We start from the raw sequence: 25,763 nt of genomic DNA, 5'->3' as shown, positions 1-25,763 counted from the left end.
TAAATATTTATACAACTGTGAAATATGTCTCACACTATCAACCCTGCTGGGTCATTTGGCTTAAACACTCAAAGAATTTTTCTTTAATACAGATCCAAGTACATGTTGTTCTGGAAATTTTTCAATTGCAGCATTTTCATCTGTAGCCAGAATTCAATCATTTCTCCAGTGCCATGCTTCTCTGCACTTTATCTAGCTTGATGACAATGGGAGAACCTGGGAAGCCTTGTAAATCTCACTTTATTTATCCTTACAGGTATGGATTATGTGCTGGTTTATTTCTCCCAGGGATACCACCTTTGGAACATTTCTCAACAGACAACCTATCAGAAATAGTAGACTTGAATGGATGGAGAAGAATATTGTGTCATTTATGGAAATTGCACTGCTACTGAATTGCCCTGAAGTCTCTATTGAAAGTGCGTCTGTTTCAGAAAGAAGCTGAGATGATATTAAGTTCCATTTCCAAACTCGTATTCTTTCATTTTCATGCTATAAGCTCAGGAAGAACTACACAGGAAACAGCAAGTGGTATTTCCTAGATGTTGACCCAGAGTCCGTAGCTGTCCAACTGACAATCAATAACCTACACCATGGACAAACAGACCCATCTGTCAGATTTGTGAACAGAACCCTGACAAGAAAAGAGAAAATCATCTGTGACTTGACAAAGTTATCAGAAATCGAAAGCAGAGTAAGACAAGAAATACAAAATATATTATTTTAAGGAGGAGAAAATAACACTCTAAAAATGTAGCTCGAATTTTGCAGAAAAGAGGCCTGGAGATATTGATAAACCCATCCCTTATTTGGATATGTATCTGTAAAACAATAAATGTGTCTAATACAATTGGAGGTATGGATTTTTTTTAAATATCATCTCCTATTCTACCTCACCAGACATTAACTACACCTAACTAAGAACTGAGAGATATATTTAATGAGTACTAAGGGTCATAACTACCAAAATATTCAAATTTACTAAAGAAGCAAAAACTAATTAAGACCTGCAAATAAAATTGTATATATTTTTAATCCAATCATTTTTCTTTCCCTGCCCACTACCTCCACCAGGGACAATACAACATCAAAGGCATCCCAGCAGAATTAAAGGAATATGCAGGAAGATTTTCTTTAAAGCTCATCTTCAAAATATTTCTGGACTTTTAAGATTTTAAGTAGTATAGTGATTGGGTTTCGTCATTACCCCAAAACAATAAAAACAGACACTCCCTGACTCCCCATGTGTGTTGCAGCTGTTTTCTGGGCTGGTGTTTGAAGCAATCTTGCATCATAGCTCTGGAGAAGGACACACAATGGCCTCATGAGCTATGAAGATGACACTTGCCCCTAAGAACTCAATATCTTTGAACTTTGCTTTTACCTTTGTCAGTGAAAGCCCTCTTGCTTGTGTAGATGAATTGCCATCTGTGAATATTCTGAGAACAAGTGCATGTATTTGATCACACTGAAATTCCAAGATTTTAAAATGTGAATCAATTTTCAGTATCGTCACGTAATTACTTCATAATATGAAACAGATATAATCTGGTTAGTGATTCTTTAAAACAGATTTTTCAAAAATAGATGGGGTAATAATAGTTTACCTTAGTAATAAGTTTACCTTAGTAAACTCACAAGTCAATTGATAAATAAGTCAAAATTTAAGAAAATAGTTGATAAAATTTACATTCCAAAGGCACCATAAAAATAAAGAGTTCAAGTGCCACAGAATGACAACTAGTAACTACTTTAAGAGAAAAAAAAAAAAACTTTAATGCACCTGTTCACAATATATCTGCTCTTCGGAGTATCAGAAAATCTGAATTCTAAGAATAGGAGATGCAAGATAGCAACTTCACGTAATAAATTTTGATAAATAAATTGAACCTGCTTTTTCCTGATGATTCACAGTACACTAAGAGAGGCTAGGCTTAGGTGAAAACCTCTTGGAGAAAATACAACTCTGAAAGTGAAATGGCACTAACCATGCTCTATGTCACCAAAGTGTTGGTTCCAGAGGCTACAAATCATAGGTGGTTTACCTTGAGCAAGATACCACACCCATTGTTGAAGCTTAAGGGACACCAGGGGGGACCTTTGACAGGCTCATCAAGGTACCTGTCATCTTTTCCCTCTAATACTCCTGACTTCCCATTGGAAAACCTAATTCCTGAAAAAAATAAAAATAGATTTCTTAAAAGCTACAGAAGTGGTGTTGGGGTACTAGAGAGAATAGAGTTGACCTCCACTAATTAACCAATCAATCCACTTACACCAGACTTGGCTTCTTCTGTAGTCTCTAGTATCAGCCCTATAAAACGTGAAAGCGTTTCCTGCTCATAAGGACTTTCTTTTGTTCACCTCTGTATCCTTAGGCTTTGGAATAATGCCTAGGTCATGGCAGCCATAAATAAATGCTTATTGATTGAATGATAAACAAATTAAGGTACATAAAATCAACAGTTCCACAAACATTTGTTGACTAATAGCATTTTCCTGAATGTCTAATAAAAATTATAGCAACCAACATTCATTTAGTGCTTATTACAATCCAGGGACTGTACTGATTCCTTCATGTATAGAGTTGCCAAATAAAAAAAATAAATGAAATGCCATTAAATTTGAATTTCAGATAAACAACAAATTATTTTGTTAGTCTAAGTATGTCCCATGTAATAGTTGGGATATGTTTATATTAAAACACTATCATTGTTTATCTAGATTTTGAATTTCACTGGAGTCTTACATTTAAATTTGCTATACATAGTGAGTAACACTATTTATGCTACTTAATTCATTTAACCCTCACAACAACCCTATGAGATGGGTAAAGTTTTTACTTTCATTTTATAGAACAAGACATAAGGTTCAGAGAATTTGAGATATTTACCCTATTTTGCAATATGTATAAAAAATTTAAATGCCCACACACCTCGATATAGATAGTCCACCTGAACCAACAGTGCAGGTGATTCAATATGAATGCACAAGGATGTTTATTATAGAATTATTTATAGCAACTGATTAAAAGCCAATTAAAATTAGGTATACCACAGAACACTTCCTTAATCATGGTTCCTCTACTCACTGCAATGCAATGCATCTACAAAAAGAATAAGATGGTTTATAGGTGCTAATATGAAATATATTCTAACATAACATTAGTAAGTTAAAAAGAAGTATGTGCAGGTAAGATGTGTGTCTTGAAACAAGGATATACCTATATAAACATGTTTTTGCACTCCTGGAAAAGTTCTTAAAAGACACACAAGAAACTGTTGAGTAGTTGCCCCAAGAGAAAAAAAATGAAGAGGGGAACTGCGAGACAAGGGAGACTTTGTTTCCACTGCATACTCTTTTGTGTTGTTCAACTTTTTGGTGTTGCATGAATTGGTATTTTAAAGGTCAATTTGGGAGAGAAAAAAAAGAAATGAAAACTTTTCTTTTAAGGTCACGTGTAATAGCAGGACTGGGACTAGAACCCAAGTCCATCTGGTTACTAAGTCCATGCTCTTAATAAATCTATATTTATTGTTCTTTGTTACTTTATTTTCTATGGTCATTGTGAACTGCCTGTTTAGAAAGAGGATGGACCCTGAGGAGCTGAAGTGATTTGATCGGGGCAAGGTGCACGCTCCCAGTGTTTGAAACCAGCCAGTCCAAAGACAGCTTGCAGTCCTGGTCCCCTGACACAATGCTCAGTGGACAGCAGGGTTTCTGGATCTTTTCAGTCCCAGTGCTGTCAGAGTTGCAGTGTAGTGAAACACACAGCTTGGCCCTAATCCCCTAACGGCGAACTGGTGAACAGGATCTCATTACGTTGAGAATGAACATAATGCTCATATCTTTGGAATCTATTTATTTTGAACAATGCAGATGTTTCCCTCATTTTCTTCCCTTTTTCTTAGCAAAACACTTATGCTGAGGCAAAATCACACAAGGAGGTCTGTGTTCAGCTGCTAAAGATGTTCTCTCACCAATTTTACCAGGAAAGAGGGTGGGAGATGATGAAAGATAAAATCAAACAGAATGGATAATTTAATTTAATGATTTGCTGAGAAAAAGTAATGAATTTATAGATGTCCTGCCTTATTTACATAAAACCATATCAATCCTACTGTGCGCTTTGGATGCTGAAACATATGCATAATATAGCCTCCATATTTTGAAAATAAAATGATTGATATACTTACTAAGTTTTACCTGACCAATAAACCTGCTGGATGTGCAGAAGAAATCTTTCCCCTTAATCATCTCTGAAGACCCTCTTTCTTTTCTTTAGTCTTAAGCTTCCATTCATAGATAGCTAACAGATGATACTTCCTGGTGGCTGGGGAAATACATCCTGTAGTCCTGAAGCGGGAGGTGGCTGGCACTGCAGAGAATCCACCACACAGAGCCCACTTCCCAAATTTGCTAGAGACGTGTTCATGTTCATAATACTCCTTTTTAAATTCTAAACTATTTAACTTTCTCTAGTTCCAGTTTCAATTCCATAAAGTCAATGTGAGCAGCTTTCCATTGTCCATTTATAAAATGTATGGGGGAAAATCTATAAACTCTTGGGTCATCCAATTCATCTCCCACTCCAACAGTTAGTAAATAAGGTTGGAAAATACATTTACAAAATATTTCTGTCCATTAAAATATTCTAAAGATAACCAGTGACTCCCCAGATAGCCTAAGAAAAATGTCTATGGCAAAATCTCTTTTCCTATGGGAGAAATATTCCTTATATGAAGAACATATTTTGATGGAAAAAATTACAACCAATCACTTTGACCTGAGTAGATGAATCATTCTCTGTGTTCAATTGGCCACATTTTATTTTGAGAAATCAGAGAATTCTCTCTTACCAGGTTCAATAGAGAATGACTCTCCTCTTTTTGAGGGGAAAAAAATTAACTCACCCCAAAAGATTATTCTCAAAGGAGAAGAAAATATAAATGTCTTAGTTCCAGAAATAAAAGTCTAACTTATGTTTTCCACTGCCTCTAGAAATGATCTCAATGAGTTTTCCTATGGAGGGGCAGGTTAACAGAGAACAAATATCTGTTGAAGAGAGAAAACATTGGTTGCTTCAAGTACCACGTACAAATAGGGGCCATACCAACAGAGATAAAGCAAAAGTGTGTCTCAATGGTGTGATTTGGTTTGCTCCAGTCAGAGAACCTTATATTTCTGGAATCAGTATACCTGATTTTGCAGCCCCCAAGTACAACTAAGGGTATCTCTGGAAGATTATGAGTTTAATTACTTACTGAATTTGCAGTCACATTAAGTCTTAAACACTTTCTTACAAACTTAAAACTTCACTTTAAAATAAATTGTAATGTTTATCATCTTGAGCTTCTCATAAACAGAATAGCTTGTAGGTAGAATTCTTAATTAGTCTATCACCCACTGGCATGTAATTTATCAGCCTTCACTAATGAGTTTGAAACCACTCTGCACAAACATGAGCACTCTGAGCTAGACACTATGCTGCGCGTTAGGGCTACAAGTGGAACTGGGTGCAGTCTGTGTTTATCAAAAAACCTAGAGACTCATGGGAAAATGTAAATCTGGCTCTTAAATAACCCCAATTAAATCATCTTTGTCTCCTGATACCTGGAGCATGTGACTATTCTTCCAGTCAACAAGGAAAAATACCTGTATCTCAGGATAATGACCTCAGTATTAAATTGCTTGCCATATAGCTATCATCAAAAGCCCAGTGAGAAAACTGATAGACCAGAGAGATTGTCTAATATGAAGGATATATTAACTTTCATTCCTCAAGATATTCCAAGCTTTGTCCCCATATACAGTGAGCTCATCAGAAAACTATATGCCTGGACTTTATTACTCTGATCCCTCTAGACTTGTCTTCTGAGAAGCATGACTTAATACCATGCCAACAGTCTTCAATCAGGTCATGAGTAAAATATCTCTGCTCTCTGAGGCTTCAACCATTATGTCATTCATATTTCTCTCAGCACCAGGATAAATCTTTTTGCTCCCAATAACTAGAATACTTCCTTCCACTGCACCATCAGTTTTGTATCCTCAGCACCTTCATTACGAGGAGAAATAAAGTTCGAGGATTGTTTTAAATTCATGAATGACAAATCTTACTGGATTGTTTAAACAAAAACTAGAAAATTTTTATAGTATGACTGTCTTTTTTAGGAACAATCTTGATAACTGCATAAATAAAATTCTATTCAGAATGAACCAGAGTTGGAATTGAACTTTTAAAAATTCTTACACTCTTAAGGAAGAGAAGATTGGCCTCCTGCTTATAAAGAAAATGATGTGACATAGCAGACAAAGTCCATGTTATAGAATAAGAAAACATAGTTTTGAGTCCAAGTTTCACCATCAACCAGTCAAGTGACTTTGGTCAAGAGTTTAACCAAAATTTGAATATCTTCCTATACTATAAGAATTGGTTCTTGTCAAGCACTCAGAAAGTCTGTTAGACTGAGATCTTTAAAATGACATAACACCATCTGACATTTAAACATCTGTCATGTCATTTGTGAGTTTCAGATAAGATAAATTTATAAAAGCAGTTTTAGACTGTAAAATAATATGTACCTTTAAAGTATGGTGATAAAGCACCTCATTATAAAGATGGTACATTCTGATTTTTATCTAAATCTTCAAAAGAGCTTTTTTACCTTCACTATCTCCATGTTTTGACTGCCCATGCTTTCTCTAATCAGGATTCGTCTCCACCTACCAGCTACAACCTCTCTGGTTATAGTTACTCATTCTTCATTTTCCTCAAATCCAATAATCATTTCTCAGTTTTCCCTTTATTTGTTGTAATTAACTGCTCCCTCTTTCTTCAAACCCTCTGCTTTAAAACCAGAATAATACATTCACATAGTTGTCCTTTTACTTCATTAATCACTCTGCTACAGTTGGATGTGTCCCCCAAAGACCCATGAGTTAAAGGCTTTGTCATCAACCTGTGGCATTACTGGAAGATAGGGAACTTTTAGGATCTGGGGCCTAGGAGAAGTTAGGCTACTGGGGGCACACCCTTGAAGGGATATTGGGACCTGGACCCCTTCCACTTCTTTCTCTTTTGCTTCCCAACTGCCATAAGGTGAGCAGCTTCCTCTGCCATTCACTCTGGCATGATGTTCTACCTGCCACAGGCCCCAAAACAATGGGGCAAACTGATCATGGACTGAAATCTCTGAAACCAAGAGCCAAAATAAACTTTCCTCCTTTTAAGTTAAGTTTCTCAGGTATTTTGCCACAGCAACAGAAAGATGACTAGTACACACACCTCAAACCGTTAGTTAGCCCTCTTCTTCCCATCCTTAAACTTTGGAGTACCCCAGAGCTCCTCACTATGTAAGGACTAGACTCTTCCCTATGTGGTCATATGACTTGTAAAGTTATATCTTCAGCCCAGACCATTTCACTAAGTTTCAAATGCACATTCTATACTTTACATAGCAACTAATATCTTAATAAAGCTATGGTATCCCAGTCCAGACAGAAAACTACCACAACAACAGCAGGAACCATCCCCACTATTCCCCATCTTGGAACTTCACTTAAGAACTATGAACTCCTGATTCCTCTGTTCACACATATCCAAAACAGCAGCACTCTTATTGTTATCATCTGCAAAATACATCTCAGTGTGTGGGTATTAGATATTATAGAACTACTGCTACTTTGCTGAGTATACAGTATTATGGCTAAGTATATTTTAGTTCTTATGCATAAGATAAATAAAATAAAAGTATTTACTGATAGTATGATATAACATCTAGGATTGGCTTTTTAAATACCCCAGAAAGTAAAAAGTAAGGATATACACAAAATATCAGGAAGTCAATGGTAGCTGCTAGAAGGTAATACATAGATAAAAGTTCCATTCTATTTGTACTGTTCTATTTGTATTTGAAAAATCCATGATAGATGATGATAATGATGAAGATACATAGATACACAACACACACACACACATACACACACGTGTGTGTGTGTGGTCCTACCTCTTCTTATGTCCTCCACTGTTACCACTCAAGTCCATGGAATCATCATGTCCCTTGGACAACAACAGGAAACAAAATTTGTCATCATCATTCTGCCCTTTCCTCCCTCTACTTCCAATGTCTACAAAGCAGACAGAGAAATGCTTGTTGTTATCCATGTCATTTTCCTGCCTAAAACCCTCCAATGGCTTTTTATTACATTTAACATAAAATTGGAATTCTCTACCATGACCTACAAGAACTGGGTCTTTCTAGTTCCTTGGAATTCTCTTTATCATAATACTCCTGTCATTATGGAAATCTTACTGTCCAGTTCATTTCCACTTTTGGAAATGAAAATTCCATTTTATACTTGCTGTTCCTGTTGCCCATGATCTTGGCATGTCTACTTCCCTCTCAACTATCACCTCTTCAAGAGGCTTTCTCTGGGCACTCTATTTAAAATCATCTCCCCACACCTCCCATCCTATCACTCTTTATTCTATTTTATTTTCTTTGTTGCACTTAAAGACTATCTCATACATGAAAGCTAACTTATTTCATGCCTTTAAATTTCCAATTTCTTCATTGTGATCTATGTCATGAATGCACATTGCTGACTGAAAGGGTATGTGGATTCTGCTGAATTTAAGCACTCGCTATATTTCAAGCAATAGTGATAAATCCAATGTGAACTCCTGAAGTGGTTGGCAGTCAAAAGAGAGCACCTAAAATGGACTAACTTCTAAAACACTGTTTAACAGTACCCTGATGACATCTGTAACATGCTGTGGGAACACAGAAAGGGTAGTAATCATTTTACTTGCCTGAAGTAGGTATTGAAGGATTTTCCAGAGATGGTAACACAGAAACTGATCCCTAATAGATAAATGAGAGAGAAAGAAAAGAACACACTGCAGGTTTTTAAAAGCAAGTCATTTGGTGTGATTAGAGATGATTTTAGAAAGACTAGCTAGAAGCTATACTGGAATAAGTTATTTTGATCATAAGGGACAAGTAGGGAAGCTACCAAAGAATTTTAACAAGAATACATTTTGATTTGCACTGTTTTATGGAAAGTAAAGTAGCAAGAATGTGAATGTGCCAGCAGAGCCCAGTCCTGCTAAGAGAAACATCACTCACCCCACACACTATGCCAATCAAGACCCCAAGGCAATATACAACATAAGGTTGTCATTGTTTCCCACTGGAGGAATTTATTGGAAAACAAAACTTAAAATAGATTCTCAGAATGTGGAGAAAAACTATAGGCCAACAATAAACAATGAATATAAATAGAAAAGTCACAGAAAAGACAAATAATACATGTAGTTAATAACTATTTGGGAAAACAGTCATTTGAACTAAAAAGCAACAAAATTTTTAAACAACGTACCTATTCATACTCATCAGATTGACCTAGAGTTTGTTTGTTTATTTTGATTCATTGTACACAATTGGGGTACAACTTTCTTTTTTCTGGTTGTACACAAAGTAGTCACACCATTTGCATAATCATACATGTACATAAAGTAATGTTGTTTGTCTCATTCTATTATCGTTCCTTCCCCCCACCCCCTCCCCACCCCTCATTTTCCTCTATACAATCCATCCTTCCTCCATTCTTGCCTGTTGTCGAGGATGTGGGGAAAAAGGCACACTCATGCGTTGCTGGTGGGGTTGCAAATTGGTGCAGCCACTCTGGAAAGAGTATGGAGATTCCTTAGAAACTTGGAGTGGACCCACCATTTGACCCAGCCTATACCGAAAGGACTTATAATCAGCCTACTATAGTGATGCAGCTACATCAATGTTCATAGCAGCTCAATTCATAATAGCTAGATTGTGGAACCAACCTAGATGCCTTTCAATAGATGAATGACCTAGTGTTTTTAAAAGATAATACTTTAAGTTGTGATGGTGTCACAAGACAAACTCTTTCACAAGTTCAGATACAAGGATAAATTGGCAGAAATGTACTGGAAATCAATTTAACGATATGGATTAAGAACATTTAAAACTTTAAACCCCAATTTATTTCTAGATTCTATAGAAATATGGTTATAAGGAAATAATCAGAGGTACACATAAAATTCACAAAGCTGTTCCTCTGAGAATTATTTAGAAAAAAGAAAACCTAGAAACAATTATCCAACAATAGAGGAATGATCAATTATTATACCACATCTATTATACAGTCATTAAAATATGTTATCAAGGAATTTTTAAGACCACACGTGATTTACCATGTCAAAAGAAAAAAGTGAAATGCAAAACTGTAAATTTTGCAAGTACATTTGCATATATGCATATTTGCAAGAACAAATGAACAAAATGAGAAATACTTTACAAAGTAGACATCTCACTTTCCTGGGTTTTTAATTTTTGTTGATTAATTTTAGTTAAAAAGCTCACTTCCTCTAGAAAGCCTTCTATGACCCCCTAACTAGGCTAAGTACCTCCTCTTTAATACTTCCATGGTAGTTCATATGAATACCTCCACCATCATGTACATTAGGTTATAACTATCCACTCATTCTCTCTTCCTCCACAAAATGTGAAAAAACCAGACATAATATGTCAGTTGTCTTCAGTACATAAATAGTACTCAATATTTGGAGAACTAAGATAGACCTAAACATTTCTCTTTGGTTCAGAGCAGCCATCATAAGTATGTCTTAATAGTGCTGGAGCAATCACTCAAATGGTTTCAACTAGGCTGGCTGCACTGTTGCATGTTATCAGTTTTTCTAATCTAAGACAAAAGGATGGGTTGTAACCAAAAACTACAACACTGACATAAGCTAGGGCATGGACCAGAGTGCCCACATCAGTCTATCCATCTCAGATCCAGAAGACCTGGGTAAAACTGGCTTTTGGTACCTTGTGTCCCACTGACCACAACTCTGTAAGTCCTCAACCAAGGACTGGCATATCAAAAGGTGGTTCCTTTTCTCATATTTCAGCTATAAAAGGAATGATATAGGCCTCCTGATGAAATTCCTTCATTTCTCATTACTCACACTGGCATTACTCAAATGCTAAGTGTGTAGAATTGATTTTTATTTTGTTTTGTTTTGTTGTTTTGTTTTCCTACCCCTGAATATATCTATATAAATCTATATGATTGTGTGTGTGTGTGTGTGTGTGTGTGTGTGTATACACAAATATAGAGATTTGGCCTGAAGTAGACTCTGGTTTTCTCTATTAGGCAGATGAAATTTTCCACCAGAAGGTTGCCCTTTTAGTTACTTTCTGGAAAACACTCTACATTTGTACTCCACCCAGCTCTGGAACAAAGTTTTTCTGCTTCATAGCAATGACAGGCCAGCCTCCCACTCTCCCAAGACCTCTCTGCTTTCTAGCTATCAAGGGGTTTCCAGGCCTTAAGGTCTTATTATAGTTTGTTAAAATATGTCTAAATTTGTGTATGAGTTATCTTCCCTCTCCTGAATTTCTTTTCTAATTATAAGAGCCACTAGGGGAACTTTATTTTCAACTTGGTTAATTAAGAGATTTCATGCCAGGGATGATGGCCAATAATGAGGTACCTTTGAGTAGAGTTTACACTTATTTGACATTAGTACCAGGTTTGAAACTGAATATCAACAAATCTGCATGAATTATAAATATTTATGCTATGGTATTTGCATATTTGTTTGCAAAAACTCTGATCACTACAATTTTAGACAGCCAATTCTCTAAAATGTTCTCTTTTTTAATAGGGTCTCTGATAAATATTGTTTGCATAATGTTCTTTATATCACATTCTCTTGTTATTTCTTCTTCATCCTTGAAAGGAAAGTGAGAAGAGATACAGAGCAAGGACAAAATTTAGAATACAGAGAAAGAAAAAGAGAAAACAGAGTAGGAGGGGAGTGAGGAGGAGGGAGAGAAAAAGGAGGAAGAGGAGGAGAAGAAATTCCCCATAACAGAGTAAAAGGGTGCCTAGTCTAAGTGTGACAGTCTCAGCACCCACAGAAACAGAGCCAAAGACAAAAAAAAGTCTTTCAAAACTTCTACTAACTGCTTTTCATAATGAAGGATCGGATAAAAAAAAAAAGGGGGGGGGGGAATCCAACAAATAAAATAAGACATTTGCTGAGAAATATGTGTTGAGAAATAATGCTATTTATTGTAGTGCATTAGTTATTTGGTGGTGTGTAAATAAAGGAATCTGTGTTCCTTTACTTATTTTTTAATTTGTCTTGTTTTTACTGGGAAATTAGGGTCTCATATTTTTAAAAATATTAGCCTATTTGTTTCATCCAAGATTCAGAAGGAAATATTACAGGAAAGAAGACAAATTCCCTTTAAAATCAAGTACCTAACAATTTAACTCACATTACTGTGACCCCAAAACCTATTTCTATGGAAGCAAGGGTTTGCAGAGCTGAGTCCTCAGGGGGTTAAGTCTGTACAGGCCCCTCCTTGGCTGATAGAGACAGTAAACAGATATATGATAGGGGCCAGTAATTTCCAACAGACACTTAATAACAGAGTCTAGAAGGAAAAAAATTCAGCTCTGCACTTTTGGCAGAAAACTTCACTTTTTTCTTTCTTTCTTTTTCTTTTCTCTTCTTTTTTCTTTTTCTTCTTCTTCTTTTTTTTTTTTTTTTTTTTTTTACATTGTAAAACTATTTACAGTTCATATGTTTTCCAGACCCACTCTCCAGAAGCGAGGGCACCATCTCCTGCCTGAGTCTCTCAGTGCTCCACATGTGATTTCTTAGGCAGCCAGCCAGATGAACATTTAATTTGAAAATGAAGCCTTAAATTTAACAGTGTGAAGGGGAAAGCACATCTGAACACAAATGCTTGGAGAGGGGCAAGGCAACCAGATGAGGCAAGGGGTGAACACCATTCGTCAGCCAGGAAATTCAGAAACTGCTGCTGGGAGGGATAAGTCTGCGGCAGACCCCAGCAAGCCCTGCTCTGTCCTCCACCTCAGTATCTAGAGCTGCCCAGATTCCCAGTTTCATTTATCTGATGCGCTGCAACATGGGGGAAAATGTCAATGAAACAGTAACCCTGCTTCAGGCACTGTCCTATGCTCTGCTACTTTAGAAACGAAGTCCATTAGGTGAGGCAGGGAACCTAACCCTCTGCCTTGCTTTAAATGTCAGATATTGTCCCATGCATATTAAGGCATGGCATTACCAAATGGCTCCTAGTAACACAGAGTACTAGGATTAAAAGTGGATTTGGTATCCAAAGTCTTCATACATATTCAAGTGGCACCTATAGCAATGAAGCACTTAAAAAATGGAGTATATGAACACCTCCCCACCTCCCCTTATCCTTACATCAGTTACAGGGCAAAAAGCTGGCAGGAGAATACTGAAAAGATGTGTTCTATTTTTGCCTTAAAAATGGAATATTTAACTTACTTAAAAGTATTTTGCTTTCTTAACATATAATTATTATGTATCAACGGCAGGCTGTACAGTATTCAATTGGTAACAGAAATGAATTGTCTCAGTCTCAAGTAGCTCACACAAGTAATAAGAACAGACAACCCTTCCCCTCCACAACTACCCTGGTTTCTCCCAATGAAGCAGGCACGAGATTTTCCAGACAGAATCTTCCATGTATTCCCTGTGTCCTCAGGGGAAAGACCCAAACTCTGAATGTGATCTTCAAGGCCTTGCAGGATCTGACCTCTCATTGTTTTTCCAGCCCCATCTCACTCTGCCTTTCTCTTGGACTTACTTGCTGGACTTCAACACTCAGTCCCTCATAATCAGCATCCTCCATTCCTCCACAGGCCTTTGCATATCCTGTTCCTTCTGTCTGGAATTCTTCCCATCTCATTGTTCCCTCCCTCATCATCTTTGCCAAGATAATTCTAGTCATCATTAAGTTCTCAGCTCAAAATTTAATGCCTCTTCAAAGAACATTTTCCTAAACTGCCTCACCTCACCTCACTCTGCCTGTCCCCTACCCCACCACCCCACAAACTTTTCTTTAGAACCATATTGTTTTCCTTAGCAGCACTTGCCTTGGATTATAATTATACTCTACCTAGAAAGACTATTATATTAAATCTACCCCACCACCACTGGACACTAAACTCCAAGATTGCATAATCTTGTCTTTTTGGATTTGCCTGAATTTTTAGCACCTAATACAATGTCTGGGATACCATAAGCACTCAATAAAGACTGAAAAGTACATGAGATGTAAGAAGAGTACTAGGACACCGTGTGCTATATAATAGAGATGAGCAGAGGATTTGTGGGAGTATCTGGTCAGGGCACTAGCTCTGGTAGCCTCATGCTCTGACTCGCCTCCTGATGCTTTTTGCCTCAATTTTTTCCATCTGGAATTCAAAAGCCTCATTGCTAAAAGCTCCTATGGTTGAATTGCATACTCTTTTCTTAACCCATTTTGACTTACTGTCTTCTGTCTGATGTTCCTCTTCCACCACATCCTAATATCATTATCATCATATCCACTTTTATACTTCCAACCTCCCATTTTCTGTTAAATCTTTCTATTCTGTAGTCATTGACTTCCCTTCTTTGGCTCCTCACCATTGACAAAGCTGAATAAGATCACAGAATCAGTATTTAAGGGCTGAGAGGGACCTTGAAATATCTGGTCAAACTTCAATGTACATGTGTTTTTTAAAAATAGAGTCCTGAGTCTCAGATGCAGAAATCTTTATTCAGATCTGGGAAAGGACCCAAGAGTCTACAGGTGGGGTGATTCAGACCTGGGACTATTCAGTGTGATGTTATTCATGGAGGCCCCTCAAGGGATACCACAAAGGGGAAGAAGATGCTGAGGACATCTGCTGTGTACCTCTACCCCAGTTTCATCCTGAGCATCAATATTTGTACCTATGTTATATACTGAACTTCCATATATGATTTCATTTAGAAAGGCTTCTACTAGCTGGGCTCTGTGATGCACACCTGCAATCCCAGCCACTCAGGAGGCTGAGGCAGGAGGATCGCAAGTTCAGAGGCAGCCTCAGCAATTTAGCAAGGCCCTAAGTAACTCAAAGAGACCCTATTTCTAAATAAAATATAAAAAAGAGTCGGGAATATGACTCAGTAGTTAAGCACCTGTGGGTTCAATCCCTAGTACCCAAAAAAAAAAAAAAAAAAGGCTTCTAATGATGTATCCAATTCCTTTCTTTCCTGGATAAGAAAACTGGGTCACACAGTTAATTAGTTACAGAACCAGGACCAGACCCCAGCTTCTTGACACAAGGCTGATGGGCTCTTAACAATACCCTACTGCCTCGTGGGGTAGAAAGACAATTGGGATTCTGTGTTTCTTCCAACAGTCTTATGATAAGTGGCTTACATAGGAAGAGGGCACTTGCAGCTGGCCATATTGCACCCAGAGCACAGAGTTGGAGAGACGGGAGGAATGGGAGAGGATGGATTTATGCTAGCTCATCTATCCATATTTCTCATCAGGCATGTTCTTAACCTCTCTCTGAAATGAAGCTGTGAAGATCTAATCATATTTTAAGGCCTCGCATCTTCCCTAGTTCTCCCCCGCTCTCCCTATCCCTCATATCCACCCCACCACCACCATTCAGTTAGCTCTTCCACAGCTGATCTTTGCTGAGGGCATAGTCTTTCATGGTTATTCTGAGATAATGATACTCCTGCCACTAGCCTCTCAAAACTTGTGTCAGTGTCCCCACCAATGTGGGTGCACCTAGAACACTTCATGGTTCTTCTTATCATGCCACATGTCGGTGTAAAATTATAGTCAGTTTATTTTTCTAGCTCTTTCCCTAGACTCCAGGCTCCTTGAGGGAAGGAAATGGAACTTAATCCCTGAATCCCTCGCATGTAACTAGCACAGTGGCTGGTACAGAAAAGTGTTACAGAAAATGTGGATTGAATGGAGTGGTAAGCATGGCTCCCTGCCAGTGTGCTCAGTGTGCCTATCAAACTTCTACTGCACATCCTAACGAAGCACTAGCATATGCTGATAGATTCACAGAGCAAATCAGATGATCTGAATGAAAAACATCCCCTATTGCCAACATAGCCCCTTAAATCTCAACTGCTGCTCATGGGCTCTCCCTCTCTAATCCCAATTTCATTTTCAATCTGTAGCTTTTCTTTATCCCCTATAAGTCCCAAGACTAGGTTTAACACTAGGAATGTTAGGCAAATTGAAATTTTAATAGGTAGGGCTGAGGCTGCGGCCCAGTGGTAGAGTACTTGCCTAACATGCATGAGGCCCTGGGTTTGATTCCTAGCATTAGAAAGAAAAGAAGAAAAAAAAAAAAAAAAAAAACAGAATCGTGTGGTTTAGGACTGGGGACTCAACTCAGTGATAAAGTACTTGCCAAGGATGTGCAAAACCTGGTTCAATTCCCAGTACCATCCCCCCCAAAATTCCAATAGGTATTTATTATAAAGAAATGCTCACTTATTTTCCAAAGATTACAGAAAACACACTTTATTACACCATATGTTCTCAATATAGAAATACTATCAACTTTCTTCACATCTTCAAAGTCTGTTTTTTCTCCATTATTTGGAGTCTATATCATTCTTTCTGCAACATTCAGCATCATTCTCAATTTTATTTTCCTTATCTTTGGTACACAAATTCACTGCCAGGATTTTCTTTCTGTATGTTGCTGACAATGTCATTGTCACAGTCCCAACAGTTCCCAAGTTCTTTTGAGTCTTTGGATCTCATTTAGAGATCGTTACTCTTATTTTCTGCTATTAACCTCATCCTTTCTTTTCCCTTCCAGTGTGACATATCCAATCCTTGCCAAATATCAAAAAGTAGAATTAGAACACTTCCTAACATAGAATGAGAAGACAGATCTTAGTTTTTGAGACTATGGTTTAATTTAAAAGTGGTCCAATGTTCCTCTGAGTTACAGATTCAAAGCACCATTCTCAACCAGTTTCCCAAATCCCACCAAGGTTTTCTAACACCTGGCCTTGTTTTGTCTTCAGAGCCTGTGTATTGACAAGAACTTCTGAAAACTGCACTTACTTAATCAGATGAGTCATTTTCCTTAGATGCCTTACCTATGAGCAAAAAAAATGAAATATAAGAGTCCTGGCAATTCCAGAGATAAAGCTAATCATACTCATATATGCATAATAGTTTTATATTTGAGGAAGAAATTATGTCTTAACTCTGTAGTCCCAACAGTGCCTGTCTCACAGCAGGCACTTAATAAATTTCTGTGAAGTGAAAGAATGAACAAACATAGAACTTGTCAAGAGAAAACTAAAACAAGTGAGTATTAATTTCCTAGGATCACTGTAATAAATTACCACAGAGTATGTGGATTCAAACAGCAGAACTATATCCTCTTGTAAATCTGGAGATGAGAAATCTAAAATCAAGATGTTCAGAAGACTGCAATCCCTTTGGAGGCTCTGGGGGAAGACCCGTTCCATTCCTCTCTCTTAGTTTCTCGTGGCCTTTGGCATTCCTCATGGTAGGGCTATATGACTTCATTATCTACCTTCTTCTTCACATTACCTTCTTTTCCATCTCTCCCCTTCTCTTACAAAGACACTTGTATTTGGGTCTAAGACCCACCCTACTTCAGGATCATCTTATCCCAAGATCTTAATTATATCTGCAAAGACCCATTCTTTTCCAAATAGTGTTACATTCACAAATTCCATTGGATGTATCTTTGGGGACAGAGAGGGGGACATACATTCAAATATAACAGTAGGCTATGGCATAATCTCAGTTATTTTTAAAACAAATTTTGTGGAGGAGTAGAAGAGAAAAATGGAGGAGGAGGGGGCAATATAATATAATATATCCACAAATTAATTATAGTCACTGAGGTCTGGGAAATGAAATCAAGAATAACTTCTACATTTTACATAAATCCATTCAATCTTTTAATTTTTTAAAAGTTCTACCCACTACAGACAGATCATATGCAAATTTAAAATACATGGAAGAAATTTACCATTGAGATTGCCTCTGTAAATCTAAAGCAAAATGTTCCTGTAGTATTTTCTACGTGAAAAATCAATGGGGGCTAAGCAGTTAGTCAAATACCCCTAAAACATTGGTTTGGTATAAACGACATTTGAGATCTGGTTGAAACCAAATCTATTCACTATAATATTATAAGTTCTTTTAGCTTTCAGGTTTGAAGATCTTAAAAAGACTACATTTTTAAAGTTAAAATTCTAATATCTCCAAGGCCTCTGTGGTAGAGGTTTGTGGGGGTTTTTTTCCCCAAGGAAATCCTAACCTCCTCCCTATGATAACTAAGAAGAGGAGCTTAGACTTGTTTCTAAAAAAGTGAGAGAATCAAGTTTTTACAAAGGTTATATGCTTTTAATGTCCTCTGTCATCTAAGAGAAGTGGGCCCTGGTTACAGAAGAGTCTGCCATCTTGGTAAGCAGCAGCAATGGGTTTGAGCTCAGAGCTGAATAAGACTCAAAGTACACTGAGTGATAAAAGTGAGATAAATATGAGAATCCCCAGCTACTGAGAGAGAGGAGACCAGAGCCAACTGCATTGAATACTGAATGGTGAAGGTGAGATTAAAAAGTTCAGCAGCAGAGAAGGAGAACTTCTGGGGAAGAAAAACATGGGGATTCCACATTGTTTGTAAAGGGTTGTATGATGTGACCCTCCTCAGTTATCTCCTCCACAAAATATGCAGTCAACTCTAACTCACCCTCCAAGGTTGTTATGTGGGGAAGTTCTTTGAAGGAGCCTTAAGAGGAGAAAAAAGGGAGCAGCTAACATCTGTGTTACATAAACCTTAAAAAAAGATATTAGAAGATGCCACTGAAAACTCCATGTGCGGAGGTTTGAAAGTATTATAATTTCCTGTTATTTCAAGATGCACCTCATTTGGGGAAATAGTCACCATTTAGAAATTCAACCTTTAAAAAATTGCACCCTTGCAACATAATAATTGGTTACCACAGAAAATTGTTTATAAGAACAATTTCACAGCTCACATACAGAAATCAGCCCATTGGCAAATGGACCCTTTCATCTGCAAAGTTGACAAGCAGAAACTGCCCAAGAAATGATCAACACAAGACTTAAGAAACCAAAATTAGTTTTTTTTTTGAGACTGAAACTATTTTTGAAACAGTTTTATTGTGAGTTATCAACATGAGTTAAAAATTAATTTCACTTTTGGTCTTTCACTGCATCCAAACAGCACTTGAAACTACTCCCATTAGCTTGCTTTTGAACTCATTATTTAAGCCCATAAAAATGATTCATTAGTATTGCTATAAGAAAAGAAAAAATCAAGCATTTTTCTCCCCTAATTTTACCTTCTAATTTGCAAGTCTCTTCATATAGATCCTAAATTACTGTCCCCTGGACCGAATGGAATGATCATAATGTAAAAATAATTTGGGCAAACTGAGGATTAAAAAAAAAAAAGAAAGAAAGAAAGAAAAAGAAAAAAAAAAAAAAAAGAACTTCAGAGCATTGGTAATTTCCCTTTTGTTTAACCACAGACATCTCCACTCCAAATGCAAATCTGTAATTGAAATGAGATAACAGAGGATGCATCAATTCTCCCATGGGATCAACAGCGTTCTGCTCTCCCACATACAAGACACAGAAAGAATGTGCATCAGCTGCACATGCACTAAGTTCAATGATCTTTGGTATTTTTTATTGCAGGTGCAGAAAAAATAAGAACCTATTTAATAAGAATAATAATTCACTCTTGCCCAAGATTGACATTTTGGATAAAATTCAGCAGAAGGTAATGCCACATATGAAGACTATCCCACACCCCTTCCTGAATAAGTTATTCCCAGGAATTCAGCAATAAATAATAGAGCTCTTGACTATTGCTCCACGTGCATCTAACCTGGTAAGATAAAGAAGGTTCTTTCATAGCTATCCAAAGGATCTGCCAGACACACTTCTGAATTACTGTCCAAATTTACCACAGGAACTCTACTCATATTCTTCACATGAGTACTATATGTTTAGTAATTATAATGTAAAACTTCTATCCAAACTATTTCAAATTATTGAAGTTTGAGGATTTACATGTGTCACTAATACATTTTTTAAAGCAGAACTTTTTTTTTATCTTGCATTAAGATTAAGAAAAGATAAACTTAGAACTTGTTGGTGTTCTGACAGTCATCCACCCAGGAAACTCCCAAATATGATTGAAATGCAAACTTCCAGCTTTTCAATATACCCAATCTGGTCTTGCTCACACTTAAATCTTAATGCACTGATGAAGACTGTTGTCAGTGGTCTGAACAATGATACTTCAGGTTTCTTTACTTAGGAAAGAAAAATTCATGTAACCATTCTAAATGATTTTCATAAATATGTCACAAAGAAAAACCTAGTCTTATGGGAAAGACATAAATATGTCACAAATATGTCACAAAAACCTCGTCTTATGGAAAAGGGTAACTCCATCAATCTAGAAAGATCAATAAATTATGTTTTAAAATTGAAAGCAGACTAAACATTCAAAAAATGGTTACATGAATTATGAGACATATACTCAAAGGAATGTTATGCAGTCCTTTAAAATTATGTGTCATAAAACCAGAAAAACTGTAATGATGTGAAGTGAAAACAAGAAGAAATACATACATGATTATAATAAATCTTGGCATAGAAAAAAGGAAGGAAATACAAGCAAATAGTAATGAAAATTACTTTTGGATTCTAGATGAATGGATGTTATTTTCTTCCTTGGACTTTTATCTTATTTTCCAAATTTCTCTTTTTGGGGGCAGAGGTGTTTTTGTTTAATTATTTTGTTGTTGTGAATTGCCAGTTTTAATTTTTTTTCATTTTTTAAATTTGTTGTTTTTAGATATATATGACAGTAGGGCATATTTTGATGTGTTATACATACATGGGGTATAACCCATTCCACTTTTATCCCATTCTTGTGGTTGTACATAATGTGGTATTACACTGGTTGTGTATTCCTATATGAGTATAGGAAAGTTATGTCCAATTCATTCTACTGTCTTTCCTATTCCCATCACCCCTCACTTCCCTTCCTTCCCCTTTGTCTAATCCAGTGAAGTTCTATTCTTCCCCTCCCTACCTCCCTTGTTATAGGTTAGCACCCACATATCAGAGAGAATATTTGACCTTTGGTTTTCAGGGACTGGTTTATTTCACTTAGCATGATATTCTCCAGTTGCATCCATTTACTGGCAACAGATGAATGTATAAAGAAAACGTGGCATATAGACACAATGGAATCTTATTTTCCAAAGTTATCTTAATGAGCATGTTACTTTTGCAATGGAAAAAATAGACACTAAAGGAAAAAAATGAAACAAAATCTTAAATCCTAATATTTGATGGGAGTCATCACTCAAAGTGAAAAAGTCAATTGGGCAAAGGGAAAAATTGTTTCCACTGAAAAAATATATTTGTTTGCATAATTATACAGCATTCAGGAATATCAGACTTGATTAGTGCAGAGACAATATTCTGCAGTAGTCAAAGGAAATTCTTATCTTTCCCCATAATGCACACAATTTCAAAATAAAATCGAAAACTGATGGGCACAGTTCTGTGAGAGGTTGGGAGATTTAAGCAAAGTTTACCAATACCAAAGAGAGTTTAAAGTGGAATGTGTTGCACAAAGGGCTGGTGATCAAGTGCAGTTTGAAATCTAGAGGTGTCAGGGAAACATCCTAACTGAAAGAAAGGTAATTGCACTGGAAAATCTGATCTCAGATTGTTCTAATGCAAAAGTGTACATTCAGAAGTGTTAGGGAATGGATGAAATTGGAGAATATCTTGCTAAGTGAGATAAGCCAATCTCAAAAAACCAAAGTACAAATGATCTCACTGATAAGCGGATGATGACACATAATGGGGGGTGGGAGGGGGGCAAGAATGGAGGAAGGAAGGACTGTATAGAGGGAAAAGAGGGGTGGGAGGGTGGGGGAAGGAAAAAATAACAGAGTGAATCAAACATCATTACCCTATGTAAATGTATGATTATGCAAATGGTATGCTGTTACTCCATCTACAAACAGAAACAACATGTATCCCATTTGTTTACAATAAAAATAAAAAATAAATAAATAAAAATAAAAAATAAAAATAAATAAACAAAAAGAAAAAAAAAGAAGTGTTAGGGAAACAAAAACACAAGAAAAAAGGATGCCGACTCTATTTGTTAAGAGTGACACAAACCACAGATGCTGGCAGCCTGGAAGAATGAACAGAAAATCCTGAGCTGCATCTGGGGAGGCCACACTCCTAGCAGAGTTCAGTTTCTCACTGCTCACTAGAGTACAGAGCAACTCTGTCCAATAGAAATAGAATGCCAGCCACAAATCTGTGGTTTAATATGTTCTAGTAACCACATTCAAAAGAGGTTTAAAAAAAGATAAATTTCATTTTAATAATGTTATTTAACCCAATGTATACAAAATATTATAATTTCAAAATGGAATTGATATAAAACAAATTATTAATGAAATAGCTAAAATTCTTTTACTAAGTCTTTAAAATCTGGTATACACAGTACTTTTACGTGCAGCACATCTCCGTTTGGACCATACACATTCCAAGTACTCAGAAGCATGTCTCTAGTGGCTACTTAGTTGGATAGCAGAAGATCTGCACATCACTTTCCATGTTTAATATCTACATGACTAGACATTTTTATGGAATAGGACAACAAAAATTGGAAGTTGCATAAATACGTGCAAGTCAGTAAGTGATTCCTTACTGAGGACAATGCATGTAATGGAGAAAGAAATGGGCAAAACTAAAACCTTGTATTTCTGAAGGAAAGAAAAACATGGCAAAAATAATTATTGATTGACCCAGCGTTTAACTAAAAATGTGAGCCCTACAAAAAAAGTTGTAAACATGCATTGCACAATAACTCCTTTATATTTATTATGTGACAAAACTATGCTTCCTATTTTAAAATAAATGAAATTCATTTCCTTGAGTGTCTTAAAATTAAAGATATGTAGGCTTGAGAAATAGATATGGATAAAGAGATAGCTTTGATTAGAGGTCCTCAACCCTGTCTTCATATTAGACTCATCTTGGAAACTCAAAAACACCAAGTTCTCACCTCTAAGACCCTCAGTTTAATTGCTACTTGTGGCTAGGGAATAGATAGATAGATAGATAGATAGATAGATAGATAGATGATAAATAGATAAATAGATAGAACAAACATACATACATGCATAAATATACATATACATAGTTTTTTTCTTTATGACACTAAAGGAATAAATGAAACAAAATCTTAAATCCTAATATTCGATGGGAGTCATCACTCAATCAAAGTGGAAAAGTCAATTGGGCAAAGGAAAAAGTTGTTTCCACTGAAATAATATATTTGTTTGCATAATTATACAGAATTCAGTATTATTCTAACATGATTCCTAGGTTGAGGAGTGTGGGAGCAGATGACCTCTGCAGGAACTTTCAGGGTGCCTCTTACCAGTCACAACCTACCCTGTTGCTCCCATAGTGGCCAAAGACAGTTAGCATGACTTGAGTAAATGTTCTCTTGTGAAACATTTAAATATCTACTGATATTCACAGAATCCGCCTGCAAACAGAATTTTGTGGCCTAGGGCTGAGAGTGTGTACTTCCTCTATAGCTGTCATATTTATTTCTACAATATGGAATCATGCCACCTCTACTTGATTTTACAACTAAAGTCATCAAAAGATTTTATCAATGGTTAATGCAACACCCATTTCTTAAGCACTTTCACATATTACAACAGTTTGTAGATGCAGAAGATTGGTCCTGATATGAAAGAAATGAGTGACCAAAAAAGGCAAAATTGAAAACGAAGGTCAGAAGGGGAAGATTTCATTTATTTCCATGGATATTTTATGACCCAGTTTTACAATGCTGTGTTGTTCAATATAATAAGAATGAAGATGAGTAATGCTCCTGGCACCAAAAGTAGATATATATGTTTATTTACATGTGTATACTGCATATAGATAAACTACATATATGTTATGTAATGATTTACATTTATATAATTTTACACAAAGTCCTTCAAACACAAAATAAATAGTGAAGACCTGGTCAGTTCACATGTACACATTGTACCATGAGTGGATAGGCAAACTCTCGTTTAGGCCCCTGCTTGCTGTGGAACCCTGGGTGAGTCATTTCCTTTCTGAGCCTTAGTCTTTCCATCTTTAAAATGGGGGCACTATTGCCTGTATCCTAGAGTTAAATGAGAGTTAAACAGAGAGCACTGGCCCACACACAATAAATATGTGGTGAATGTGAGTGTAGCCACCCACCTTCTTCGCTTCTAAGTATAAGAGAAAGGGCACCTGAAGCCCAGAGGAAAAATTAATTATCCAGTGTTACACAGCAATCACTTACAAAGGCTCAAGTCTCCCAATCAGTACTTTCAACATAACCCTTCCTCCTCAGGGACCATCTCCCCAAAGCTGACTGCACCTTTCCTCGCCCAGGACAAGCCAGTTTCTCCTGCACTAGCATGGAAATCCCTGAGTCTAAGACCTTCTGCCTAGAACACACAAAGGAAGCCACATGTATCCAGCAGTACCCAACCCAGTGTGACACCCACCCCCAGCAATGCCCATACTCCCAGAGTCCAAGACCCAGCCATTTTAATTTTATTCTTTGATCATGACCTACAGGTGCCAAGGAGAGGTCCAAAACACTTTCTTAATATTTTCTATTAATATTGTCATGGGTTTAATTAAGCATTAACCACTATCTTAAATCTATATTCCTAGAAGCAAATCCTGAGATGAGGATTCAAGTGCAAGTGGCTAATTAAGAAAGTACTGGGAATAACTGGTAAGGAATATGAGAAATGTCACAGAAAAAGGGAAGCAGCAAAGCAAGGATGTGACTGCTGGCAAGACTCATCTTTTGGCTGATATGGAGGGGTGCTAAGGAGTATAACTTAACCTCAGAGTTAGTCCAACTTGAGGCAGTTAAGCAGCTCTTTCATACTCCTGTACCAGTTAATCTTTGGTTCCAAGAACCCAAGGCCAGGGTTCTGAAGATGGTGGCAAGCACAAGTTCTGAGAAGTAATATACATAGGGGTGAGCCCAGAAAGACACTGGAGAACCAAGTAGACCCACCAACTCTGAAGGAGGATGCGAAGCTCTCTGCAACATCCCAGACCTGAGCCCATTTGATTTCCCCAGCATCTCCAAATCCAAAAAGTGAAAAGTCAGTCTCCAGAGCCTGAGCACATTCTGCCAAAGCCATCATAACAACCACCAGAATTGGCTAGTGATAGGATTTAGCAAAATGTCATAGAACATCCTCTGGCAGATTGCCCTTCAGCAAGATTGCTACAGCTCAGTTCCAAGATTCAACAAATACCATGATAGGCTCAAGGGACAGAAACATGACCAAGGGGGAAGACTCCTGCCCTGGAGAATTATGGGTAATCTTTCAAGTGGAAGTAACACTAATACTACTCCTAATCATGATGATAAGGATAGCAAGCATGTGTGAGGGACACCTAGTCACCAAGCTTCTGAATATCTAAGTACTGGATTAATCCATGGCCTCCAGATAGAAGTCCCAATATCTAACGCTATCCATGTATCACCATAAAATTTAGCTTGAGAACATAAAAAGATACATGAGGACCATTGGTTCAAATTATTTATGTCACTGTATATATTTTAACACCCTTTATATGAGAAGATACAAAGTAATGAAACTGATTATCAAATGTTCCTTGGAGAATTAGTCAGAACATCAAATCTAACTTCCAGACTCGAGACAGTCAAGACATACAACAAATACTGCTCAAAGCCACATA

General features: G+C 36.9%; 1 protein-coding gene across 5 annotated transcripts in view; it reads right to left on the bottom strand.

Annotated features, from left to right (window-relative positions):
• The window catches only part of Atp8b4 (ATPase phospholipid transporting 8B4 (putative)), a 214,355-nt gene that overhangs the window by 122,477 nt on the left and 66,115 nt on the right, over positions 1-25,763 (bottom strand). The gene's annotated exons all lie outside the window — the stretch shown is intronic.

Source organism: Sciurus carolinensis, chromosome 2, assembly GCF_902686445.1.
Source record: "Sciurus carolinensis chromosome 2, mSciCar1.2, whole genome shotgun sequence".
Lineage (NCBI taxonomy): Eukaryota > Metazoa > Chordata > Mammalia > Rodentia > Sciuridae > Sciurus > Sciurus carolinensis.
Note: the sequence above shows the minus strand (reverse complement) of the source record. Positions and strands in the feature narration are given on the sequence as shown.